The sequence below is a fragment of the Lissotriton vulgaris genome, chromosome 10 (assembly GCF_964263255.1).
Source record: "Lissotriton vulgaris chromosome 10, aLisVul1.2, whole genome shotgun sequence".
Taxonomy (NCBI): Eukaryota; Metazoa; Chordata; class Amphibia; order Caudata; family Salamandridae; genus Lissotriton; species Lissotriton vulgaris.
In genome coordinates, this window is record NC_141698.1 from 1,118,599,224 (window position 1) to 1,118,612,436 (window position 13,213).

Here is a 13,213-nt window from a genome sequence, read left to right on the forward strand (position 1 = left end):
CTCAATCCAATGCCATCCATGCCCTCCATGTTGTTTACATTAAAGAGAACCCACAGAAAGACTCAGTCCATGCACCACTCACTACTCCTGGGCAAAAGTCCCCAACAGCAGCCAAACAAATCAAAAAACACACAATAATCAGCACAATCCCATGCCATCCATGCCCTCAATGATGTTTAAATTCAAGACACCCCCCAGAAAGACTAGGCCCATGCACCACTCACTACCCCTGGGCATAATGGATGAAAGCTAGGCAAAATTGGTGCAGGCCTGAGAACACTGCCTGCCTTCAAAATGGCCCCTTGCCCCCCCAGCACATGGCCAGGGCCTGCCTGTACCAGCACTCAAAATGGCCCCCACCCACATGGCCAGTCCCCATCAACACCCCAAAAAATCGAAAAACACACAAAATCACCACAATCCAATGCCATCCATGCCCTCCATGATGTTTACATTAAAGAGAACCCACAGAAAGACTCAGTCCATGCACCACTCACTACCCCTGGGAAAAAGGCCCCAACAGCAGCCAAAAAAATCGAAAAACGCACAAAAAACAGCACAATCCCATGCCATCCATACCCTCAATGATGTTTAAATTCAAGACACCCCGCAGAAAGACTAGGCCCATACACCACTCACTACCCCTGGGCATAATGGATGAAAGCTAGGCAAAATGGGTGCAGGCCTGAGAACACTGCCTGCCTTCAAAATGGCCCCTTGTCTCTAGCACATGGCCAGGGCCTGCCTGTACCAGCACTCAAATCGGCCCCCACCCACATGGCCAGTCCCCATCAACACCCCAAAAAATCGAAAAACACGCACAAATCAACACAATCCAATGCCATCCATCTCCTCCATGATGTTTACATTAAAGAGAACCAGAGAAAGACCCAGTCCATGCACCACTCACTACCCCTGGGCAAAAGGCCCCAACAGCAGCCAAAAAAATAAAAAAACACACAAAAATCAGCACAATCCCATGCCATCCATGCCCTCAATGATGTTTAAATTCAAAACACCCCACAGAAAGACTAGGTCCATGCACCACTCACTTCCCCTGGGCATAATGGATGAAAGCTAGGCAAAATGGGTGCAGGCCTGAGAACACTGCCTGCCTTCAAAATGGCCCCTTGCCCCCCGGCACATGGCCAGGGCCTGCCTGTACCAGCACTCAAAATGGCCCCCACCCACATGGCCAGTCCCCATCAACACCCCAAAAAAATCGAAAAACACACAAAAATCACCACAATCCAATTCCATCCATGCCCTCCATGATGTTTACATTAAATAGAACCCACAGAAAGACTCAGTCCATGCACCACTCACTACCCCTGGGAAAAAAGGACCCAACAGCAGCCAAAAAAATCGAAAAACACACAAAAATCAGCACAATCCCATGCCATCCATGCCCTCAATGATGTTTAAATGCAAGACACCCCACAGAAAGACTAGGCCCATGCACCACTCACTACCCCTGGGCATAATGGATGAAATCTAGGCAAAATGGGTGCAGGCCTGAGAACACTGCCTGCCTTCAAAATGGCCCCTTGCGCCCCAGCACATGGCCAGGGCCTGCCTATACCAGCACTCAAAATGGCCCACACCCACATGGCCAGTCCACATCAACACCCCAAAAAATCGAAAAACACACAAATCTCAACACAATCCAATGCCATCCATGCCCTCCATGATGTTTACATTAAAGAGAACCCACAGAAAGACTCAGTCCATGCACCACTGACTACCCCTGGGCAAAAGGCCCCAACAGCAGCCAAGAAAATAAAAAAACACACAAAAATCAGCACAATCCCATGCCATCCATGCCCTCAATGATGTTTAAATTCAAAACACCCCACAGAAAGACTAGGCCCATGCACCACTCACTACCCCTGGGCATAATGGATGAAATCCAGGCAAAATGGGTGCAGGCCTGAGAACACTGCCTGCCTTCAAAATGGCCCCTTGCCCCCCAGCACATGGCCAGGGCCTGCCTTTACCAGCACTCAAAATGGCCCCCACTCACATGGCCAGTCCCCATCAACACCCCAAAAAATCGAAAAACACACAAAAATCACCACAATCCAATGCCATTGATGCCCTCCATGATGTTTACATTAAAGAGAACCCACAGAAAGACTCAGTCCATGCACCAATCACTACCCCAGGGCAAAAGTCCCCAACAGCAGCCAAAAAAATCAAAACACACACAAACATCAGCACAATCCCATGCCATCCATGCCCTCAATGATGTTTAAATTCAAGACACCCCCCAGAAAGACTAGGCCCATGCACCACTCACTACCCCTGGGCATAATGGATGAAAGCTATGCAAAATTGGTGCAGGCCTGAGAACACTGCCTGCCTTCAAAATGGCCCCTTGCCCCCAGCATATGGCCAGGGCCTGCCTGTACCAGCACTCAAAATGGCCCCCACCCACATGGCCAGTCCCCATCAACACCCCCAAAAATCGAAAAACACACAAAAATCACCACAATCCAATGCCATCCATGCCCTCCATGATGTTTACATTAAAGAGAACCCGCAGAAAGACTCAGTCCATGCACCACTCACTACCCCTGGGCAAAAGTCCCCAACAGCAGCCAAAAACAAATCAAAAAATACACAAAAATCAGCACAATCCCATGCCATCCATGCCCTCAATGATGTTTAAATTCAAGACACCCCCCAGAAAGACTAGGCCCATGCACCACTCACTACCCCTGGGCATAATGGATGAAAGCTAGGTAAAATTGGTCCAGGCCTGAGAACACTGCCTGCCTTCAAAATGGCCCCTTGCCCCCCAGCACATGGCCAGGGTCTGCCTGTACCAGCACTCAAAATGGCCCCCACCCACATGGCCAGTCCCCATCAACACCCCAAAAAATTGAAAAACACACAAAAATCACCACAATCCAATGTCATCCATGCCCTCCATGATGTTTACATTAAAGAGAACCCACAGAAAGACTCAGTCCATGCACCACTCACTACCCCTGGGAAAAAGGCCCCAACAGCAGCCAAAGAAATCAAAAAACACACAAAAACCAGCACAATCCCATGCCATCCATGCCCTCAATGATGTTTAAATTCCGAACACCCCACAGAAAGACTAGGGCAATGCACCACTCACTACCCCTGGGCATAATGGCTGAAAGCTAGGCAAAATGGGTGCAGGCCTGAGAACACTGCCTGCCTTCAAAATGGCCCCTTGCCCCCGGCACATGGCCAGGGCCTGCCTGTACCAGCACTCAAAATGGCCCCCACCCACATGGCCAGTCCCCATCAACACCCCAAAAAATCGAAAAACACACAAAAATCACCACAATCCAATGCCATCCATGCCCTCCATGATGTTTACATTAAAGAGAACCCACAGAAAGACTCAGTCCATGCACCACTGACTACCCCTGGGCAAAAGTCCCCAACAGCAGCCAAGAAAATCAAAAAACACACAAAACTCAGCACAATCCCATGCCATCCATGCCCTCAATGATGTTTAAATTCAAAACACCCCACAGAAAGACTAGGCCCATGCACCACTCACTACCCCTGGGCATAATGGATGAAATCCAGGCAAAATGGGTGCAGGCCTGAGAACACTGCCTGCCTTCAAAATGGCCCCTTGCCCCCCAGCACATGGCCAGGGTCTGCCTGTACCAGCACTCAAAATGGCCCCCACCCACATGGCCAGTCCCCATCAACACCCCAAAAAATCGAAAAACACACAAAAATCACCACAATCCAATGTCATCCATGCCCTCCATGATGTTTACATTAAGGAGAACCCACAGAAAGACTCAGTCCATGCACCACTCACTACCCCTGGGAAAAAGGCCCCAACAGCAGCCAAGGAAATCAAAAAACACACAAAAATCAGCACAATCCCATGCCATCCATGCCCTCAATGATATTTAAATTCAAAACACCCCACAGAAAGACTAGGCCCATGCACCACTCACTACCCCTGGGCATAATGGATGAAAAAAACGATGGATTAGGACCCAGATCTTTTGACTGGGTTGAATGTGTGACATTGATCCACATTCGGTCCATCACCTGTTGTTTTTGCAATTCCGCTATAAGTGTACTGGGGATGCCCAGACGTGGGTCCCAGGCACTCCACACCACTGGAGTCAAGCTAGCCGGGCTGATGAGAGGTGTTACCTCGAAACCGGTCCGGTCCTCGGATGCTTGATTCCGTTCTGGGAAGGACATGGCTTTTGTAGTTCGGACTGGACTGTTCCCATGGGGCACAGGGTCAGAGCTGATTTGCATATCGCCATTGTCTAACCCAGGGTGGTGTGGAGTGCAAAAAAACGATGGATTAGGACCCAGATCTTTTGACTGGGTTGAATGTGTGACATTGATCCACATTCGGTCCATCACCTGTTGTTTTTGCAATTCCGCTATAAGTGTACTGGGGATGCCCAGACGTGGGTCCCAGGCACTCCACACCACTGGAGTCAAGCTAGCCGGGCTGATGAGAGGTGTTACCTCGAAACCGGTCCGGTCCTCGGATGCTTGATTCCGTTCTGGGAAGGACATGGCTTTTGTAGTTCGGACTGGACTGTTCCCATGGGGCACAGGGTCAGAGCTGATTTGCATATCGCCATTGTCTAACCCAGGGTGGTGTGGAGTGCAAAAAAACGATGGATTAGGACCCAGATCTTTTGACTGGGTTGAATGTGTGACATTGATCCACATTCGGTCCATCACCTGTTGTTTTTGCAATTCCGCTATAAGTGTACTGGGGATGCCCAGACGTGGGTCCCAGGCACTCCACACCACTGGAGTCAAGCTAGCCGGGCTGATGAGAGGTGTTACCTCGAAACCGGTCCGGTCCTCGGATGCTTGATTCCGTTCTGGGAAGGACATGGCTTTTGTAGTTCGGACTGGACTGTTCCCATGGGGCACAGGGTCAGAGCTGATTTGCATATCGCCATTGTCTAACCCAGGGTGGTGTGGAGTGCAAAAAAACGATGGATTAGGACCCAGATCTTTTGACTGGGTTGAATGTGTGACATTGATCCACATTCGGTCCATCACCTGTTGTTTTTGAAATTCAAAACACCCCACAGAAAGACTAGGCCCATGCACCACTCACTACCTCTGGGCATAATGGATTAAATCTAGGCAAAATGGGTGCAGGCCTGAGAACACTGCCTGCCTTCAAAATGGCCCCTTGCCCCCCAGCACATGGCCAGGGCCTGCCTGTACCAGCACTCAAAATGGCCCTCACCCACATGGCCAGTCCCCATCAACACCCCAAAAAATCGAAAAACACACAAAAATCAACACAATCCAATGCCATCCATGCCCTCCATGATGTTTACATTTAAGAGAACCCACAGAAAGACTCAGTCCATGCACCACTCACTACCCCTGGGAAAAAGTCCCCAACAGCAGCCAAAAAAATCAAAACACACACAAACATCAGCACAATCCCATGCCATCCATGCCCTCAATAAGGTTTAAATTCAAGACACCCCCCAGAAAGACTAGGGCCATGCACCACTCACTACCCCTGGGCATAATGGATGAAAGCTAGGCAAAATTGGTGCAGGCCTGAGAACACTGCCTGCCTTCAAAATGGCCCCTTGCCCCCCAGCACATGGCCAGGGCCTGCCTGTACCAGCACTCAAAATGGCCCCCACCCACATGGCCAGTCCCCATCAACACCCCAAAAAATCGAAAAACACACAAAAATCACCACAATCCAATGCCATCCATGCCCTCCATGATGTTTACATTAAAGAGAACCCACAGAAAGACTCAGTCCATGCACCACTCACTACCCCTGGGAAAAAGGCGCCAACAGCAGCCAAAAAAATAAAAAAACACACAAAAATCAGCACAATCCCATGTCATCCATGCCATCAATGATGTTTAAATTCAAGACACCCCACAGAAAGACTGGGCCCATGCACCACTCACTACCCCTGGGCCTACTGGATACTGTGGCTAGCTACCCACCGCAATATATATTTTGTTAAAGTTCTGAAAAAAGTTTTAGAACTGGAGTTGCCTCAACTGCAATGCCCCAAACAAACAACACCAACTTACTTGTAAAATCTCAAGTCCAAAAGTGATCCAAACTCCAAAGTCCAAAAAGTCCTCAAATACAAATATCCACCAGCAGCAAGATAAAGTAATCCTTCCAGCTCCAGATCCAAATGAAAAGTGACCAGGACATGGACAAAGCACTGGGAGGAGCCTGCTGGACAGGAACAGGCAGTTGGAGACTCTGGGGCACTTCCTTCCACAAAATGGACTCCTTGCCCCAAAAAGTGCAGCCAAATGTCAATCTGAGGAGTTATTCTGATCAAAATCATCATTTCCACAAGGTTTATGCTTCCTGCAGTGGATTTCTTGAGCAGAATTGCAATTTTTGCAATTTCGGGAACTCGAGCTGTTCAAACCTCCCGCCGGAAGTCAGCTGCGCGTCATCGCAGGCATTTATGACGTACTCGCGTTGTCAAACTCTCGTCGTGCAAGGTGGCAAGCCGCGATGACGTAATTGCGTTCGAAAAACTCTCGCGAGATCACGCAGCTAGATCAAAAAAGGCGCAGCACACGCAAAACCGTGAGAAAAACAACTCGGCAGGCTCAGAGTCAACGCCGCGCGTGCGATATTGTATTTTTCAAGCGCGACCTAGCAAAATAATTCGTAGCTTGCGAATTTGCGGATTTTGGGGAAAATTCGCGAGATTCACGGATCGCGAAATCGTCAAAAATCCGCAAATTCACCCGCGGAACGGATTTTACGCCCACGCTTAGTCGGCTGGCTCTGGTACATAAACTTAAGGAAAATAAAAGCATTTGAATATACATCAAGATTCAGTGCTTCAATAAGGACTCTAAGTGATATGATTTGATTGAACTTGTTGTGCAAATGGTGCTGTGCCAAACTTTGGAATATTCCCCACTACTCTTTACTACTCACACTCTACTACTCTACTACTCTCTAATACTCACTCTCTAGTACTCATTCTCTACTACTCTACTACTCTCCACTACTCTCTCTCTACTACTCACTCCCTACTACTCACTATCTACTACTCTCTACTACTCACTCTCTACTACTCTCTCTCTACTACTCACTCTTTACTACTCACTCTCTACTACTCTCTACTACTCACTCTCTACTTCTCACTCTCTACTACTCACTCTCTACTACTCTCTCTCTACTACTCTCGACTACTCACTCTCTACTACTCACTCTTCTACTCACTCTAGTACTCACTCTCTACTACTCACTCTCTACTATTCTGTACTACTCACTCTATACTACTCTCTCTCTACTATTCTCTGCTACTCACTCTACTACTCACTCTCTACTACTCTCTACTATTCTCTTTCCCTATGCTACTCACTCTCTACTACTCACTCTCTACTACTCTCTTCTACTCACTCTACTACTCTCTACTACTCACTCTTTACTACTCTCTACTACTCACTCTCTACTGCTCTCTACTACTCACTCTACTACTTATTCTCTACAACTCTCTCTCTACTACTCACTCTCTACAACTCTCTACTACTCACTCTACTATTCACTCTACTACTCTTTACTACTCACTCTCTGCTACTATCTTTACTGCTCTCTACTACTCTCTACTACTCACTCTCTACTCTCTATTACTCACTCTCTACTCTCTACCTCTCTACCTCTACCTCTCTACCTCAACACCTCTACCTCTACACCTCTACCTCTCTCTACACGCACACATATACACAGATATTTATATTTCCAAACGGTCCGTTTTATTCGTCAGCCGACTCGTAGCGGAGGGGTCTGTGTAAAATCAGGAAACCGACCACGTCCTGTGAAATATGTGTATCCAGCCCGTCTACACCAGTGCTTAGCTGCACAGAAAGGCACACAGACCAGGAATCAGCATGCCCAGGCGAAAGTCAGGTATCCAATGCTTTATTTTAAATCATTGTGCGGTGGAAAAGCTGCCATCAGCCGCGCTCAGTGAGCAAGGGCACAGGCGTGCCCGAAATGCGTCTGATGGCAGCTTTTCCACCGCACAATGATTTAAAATAAAGCATTGGATACCTGACTTTCGCCTGGGCGTGCTGATTCCTGGTCTGTGTGCCTTTCTGTGCAGCTAAGCACTGGTGTAGACGGGCTGGATACACATATATATATATATTTATGCATGTATATGCATATGCATTTATATATATCTATGTGTATAAATATATATATACATACATATATAATGAAATGAAATGAAATGAAATGAAAAGACGATTTGTAGAGCGCGATAGTTACCCTGAGGCGTCCTAGCGCTAGCAGACATTGTGAGCGAGGGAAGTGAGACATTGGACTAATCGGGTTGTGAAAAAAGAAGGGTCTTTAGAAGTTTACGGAATGCCAGCAGGCTGGGTTCTGCACGTAGGTGGAGGGGGAGGGAGTTCCATAGCCTGGATGCATTGTACGAAAAGGCTCTGCCTGCGCATCTAGCTTAGGGACTGTCTGTAGAGATGAGGTTGATGATCTGAGCTGCCTTGCGGGAAGGTATGGAGTCACCAGGGAGCGGTTGATGGGCGGGCCATTTTCCCAGATTGCTCGGTGGGTGGTGCATAGAGACTTGAATTCTATTCTCCGTCTGACTGGTAGCCAGTGTAGGCTCCTCAGTCCATCCCTGACAGATGTTCGGCGGGGAATTTGGAGCAGTGTGCAGGCTGCACACTTCTGCACGATCTGCAGCGTGTTCAGGGTGGACTGGGGGGCACCCAGATAAAGGGCGTTTCCTAATCTGGAAAGGATAAGTCCCTGGATCATGATCTTCCTGGCCTCGAACGGAGGCACAGGGAGGATCTTCCGTAATACTCTGAGCAAGCCAAAGCAGGTTGCTGATAGTTGGGTGGCTTGGGTGTTGAAATTAGGATCTTATCGAGCCAGATGCCCAGGCTTTTAATTTTGTCTTTGGGCACCAGGGAAGAGCCCAGAGAAGAGGGCCAGAGAAGCTTAAGAGCCAGGGGGGAGGGATTGCCCAGGAGAATTAGCTCGTTTTTTTCGCTGTTCAGTTTAAGGTGTGACATGGTCATCCAATTGGATGCCTCCTCCAGGCAAGATATCAGGGGCCTCATTTATGAGAAATGACGCATCGCTGCGTGAAAACAGCGATGCGTCACTTCTCAGTGCAGACTCCTTGCGACATTCCTGATGCGTCATATTTAATGTATGACGCATCATGTCGCAAGGAGTTACAGATACGTCAGTATTTCTGACGTATCTGTAAGCGCAAAAGTGACGCATTGCTGGAGTGTGTCACAAAAGTGACGCAACTCCAGCAATGCGTCCTTTCACATGGGGAAAGCCCCATGTGAAAGGGCATGCGTCAGTCTTACGTCTGCTGTGAGGCAGGCGCAAGATTTTGATGCAACGGCGTCCTAAAAGTGACGCAGTCAAATCTCGTAGATTTCACTGCGTCACTTCTACGACCCTTCCTTGCGTCAATACGCCCCCCTTGCATACATTATACCTGGCGCAGTTATAATGTGGCGCAGAGGTTTACAAAGTGACGCATCTACCTAGATGCGTCACTTTGTAAATATGGCGCAACGAGTAGCATTTTTTACGCCACTGGTGCGTCACAAAAAGTGACGCACCCGCGGCGTTAAAGTGACGCACAGCCTCATAAATGAGGCCCCAGATTTCCGGGGTTGGATTCCAACTGACTGAGTGACACCACTAGTTGGGTGTTGTCTGCGTAGGTGATAATTTGCACTCCAAACAGACGAACGACCCCCGCTAGTGGCTCCATATAAACATTAAACAGCGTTGGGCTTAATGACGAGCCCTGGGGGACACCGCAGACAAGAGGTTTGCTTGGTGAAGTAATGTCACCCTCAAACACTCGGAAGGACCGGTCGGAGAGGAAAGATTCTAACCAAGATCTTGCCTTGCCCGACACCCCGATGTTCGTCAGTCAAAACAATAGGGTGCTATGATTGACAGTGTCGAAGGCGTTACTTAGGTCCAGGAGGATTATGGCTGCTGAGCCCCCCCTGTCCATGATCATCTGTGCCTCCTCCGTCGCTGCCAATAAAGCGGTTTCGGTCCCATGTTTGGGCCGGAAGCCCATTTGTGAGTCATCAAGCAGATGGCTAGCTTCAATGTACTCCATTAGTGCAGAGTTGACATGTTTTTCAAGTATTTTACTGACCCAAGGGAGGAGGGAGATTGGCTGATAGTTTTTAGGATCGGCTTGGTCAAGGTTGTTCTTTTTTAGGAGAGCCTTGACCATCGCCTGTTTCCAGAGAGGTGGGACAGAGCCTTCAATTATGGAGGCATTGAGTAGGTGCAATAGAATTGGGAGGATATCATTATTTACCATCTCTAAGGTCCGTGGCGGGTCGTGTCATTGGGGGAGCCTGATTTTACCTGAGAAACAAGGAGATTGAGTGTAGCCAAAGTGATCAGGGGAAAGGACTGCAATGAGTGGGTGGGATGAGTCTAGGGAGTGGGAAAGATCTCTATCTGAGGCGAGGTAAGGTTAGTTGGAAAAGAAGAGTATATCAGTTGGATTTTATCCAAGAAATAGTCAGCTAGGTCATTACAGCGGGTTTGTGCATTCTGAGGATTAGGGGGCAGTTCTCTCCGCTTTAAGAGAGTCTTTGCAATCCTGTAAATTTCTTTGGGTTTGGAGGCAGCTAGATTGATTTCCTCCACAAAAAAAATTGATTGAGCGGCTTTGATCTCTGTTTTGTAGGCCCTGATCGAGTCTCTATAAATGGCTTTACTGGCAGGTGAGAAATCCAGTCTCCACCTCCTTTCAAGACGTCCAGTCCAATTCATAAACATACCGCGAAACTACTTTTAGCCCTTACTCCGGCTCCTCCGTCTTCAACTACAGAACTTCTCGCCACCACGATTTGGTATAATAATAGCATTCTTATTAAATTGAAACCCTTTTACTGGAAAACTTGGCGGCAGCGTGGTTTAATCTGGGTCTCCCAACTTTTCACTGGATCTGCCTTCACCCCTTTTCCAACTCTTCGTCAACTCTTCTCTCTCCCTGCCTCCTTTGTTCATAATTACACCCTACTCAAAAATGCAGTTATGTCTGCCTATAACTCTCTCTCTACCTCTAATTCGACTACGCCCTCTATCACTCCCGTCTCTTCTCTGCACACTCAACTACGCTCTAACCCATCAGCTTCCTCCATATACCATTCCTTTTACGATCCTCCATCACCTAGGCCTAAATCCAAAGTTGAGGAGCAATGGGAATCTGATCTCGGTGTCTCGTGGCCCACATCCCTGTGGGACAAAATATGGACCAAACTTCGCAAATCTTCCAGGGCAGCCTCTCTCATGCAAACCCTTTTTTCCTCTACAACCGCCTTCTTTACACGCCATCTCTCCTCCACAAACATTTTCCCCTGACCTTAGACCTTTGCTGGTCTTGCTCTAACCCCAATGCCACACTCTTTCACATGCTTTTCACATGTCCTCCTACGCATGCTTTCTGGACTAAAGTCTGGAATCAAATCAATTCTATCTTCCATACCTCCATCCCCTTTTCTATCACTGACATTTTCCTTGGTTCACTTTCCTCTTCTTGGATTGATGCTGATGCAAATGTTCATATTGTTGATTTATTATTGGCTGTTGCGTTCCAGCAAATTACTGTTAATTGGAAAGACTCCAAGGGCATTACTTTTAAAGCTTGGTGGTTTAATGTATGTTATAACCACAGACTAGATACTGCATTTGTTTATCCCACTTCCCTGGCTCCGAAAAGGCTTGCATTATGGCTCCCCGTTACCCTTTACCTAGATGCATGTGCCAAGCGCTCCTTTCACCTATCCCCAGTTCAACAAGAAGTTTCGAAACCCCCTTAAATAACCCTTTGTTCCTTCTTATTCATTAATGATTATTTATCTGCATATTTGTGCATTGCCTCTAATGTTATGTAGTTTTAATGATTGTACTTTTTAAAGTTTTAGCCTCATTGTTATCTCCCTTTCTTTTTTCTCTTCCCTATCCTCCCTTTCTTTTTTATCCCTCCCCTCATTTTATTTCATCACACTTTTTATAATGCTCTCAGTTAATATTCATGCTATTCCTGTGGTTTTCTCTTTGTATATTATGTTGCCATTATTCAGTTATCTTAATAAATTTTTCTTTGAACTAAAAGACGTCTGCACTTATTTTTGAGTTCACGCAATTCGGGAGATTACCAAGGGGAGGTTTTAGAAGTCCGCTTTGCCTCCGTCCTCCTCAAAGGGAGAACCGCATCTAGGGAACTAGTGATCCACTCATTAAAGTCCTCATTTGCTAAAGTGGGGTCAGGGTTAATGGGAGGGCTGGTCTTATCCAGGGTGGACTGCCATTCATGTATAGGGAGCTTGGACCAATTTCTCCGGGAAGGTAGGATCGTTTGGTGCAGGAGTTGGGAGTTAGGGATGGTCCAGGTAAAGGAAATAAAATGGTGGTCAGACCACGGGATGGGCGTAGGCATACGTACTTATAGGCCCGAGCAGTTGCTAAATATCGGGTCAAGAAGGTGACCCTTTATATGGGTGGAGTGGTCCACTCTCTGGATGAGTTGCAGCGCCGCTAGGCTATCGATAAGGTGAAGGGCAGATGGACTGGAGACCTCATCCAGATGGATATTGAGATCCCCCAGCAGGGTAAAGTTAGCGGGCATAGTCGCGAGACCAGCTACTGATGCGGGGAGTTTATCTATGAAAGTCGTTGCCGTTCCCGGTGGGCGATATACAAGGATCCCGGAAAATGTATTAGTGGGGGAGAGATCTAATACAAATGATAAGCTTTCACAGCTCGGGAAAGGGGGGGTGGGAGATCCGACACTGATAGGATTCTCTAAAGATAATGGCTAGTCCGCCTCCCTTTCCTGTCTTGCGATTTTCATGGGATTTTCATGGGCCACTTGGTACCTCTGTGGTATGGCCTGAACCAAGTCTGGTTCAGACTCATCAGTCAGCCATGTTTCAGGAAAACGACATCGAGGTCGAGCTCCTGAATGAGGAGGTGGATTTCTAGGGCGTGCTTCACAAGGGATCTGCAATTCAGCAGGAGCATGTTATACCAGTCCATAGTGAAGTTACTGGAGGAGATAGGCTTAAATTGAAAGCCGCACATAGAGCAGGTTAATTGAAAGACGTCAGGATACCAAGTATGATAACACGAGGTGGGGGGTTTGTCCCCGAGTGACTTGAGCTCCCTAGC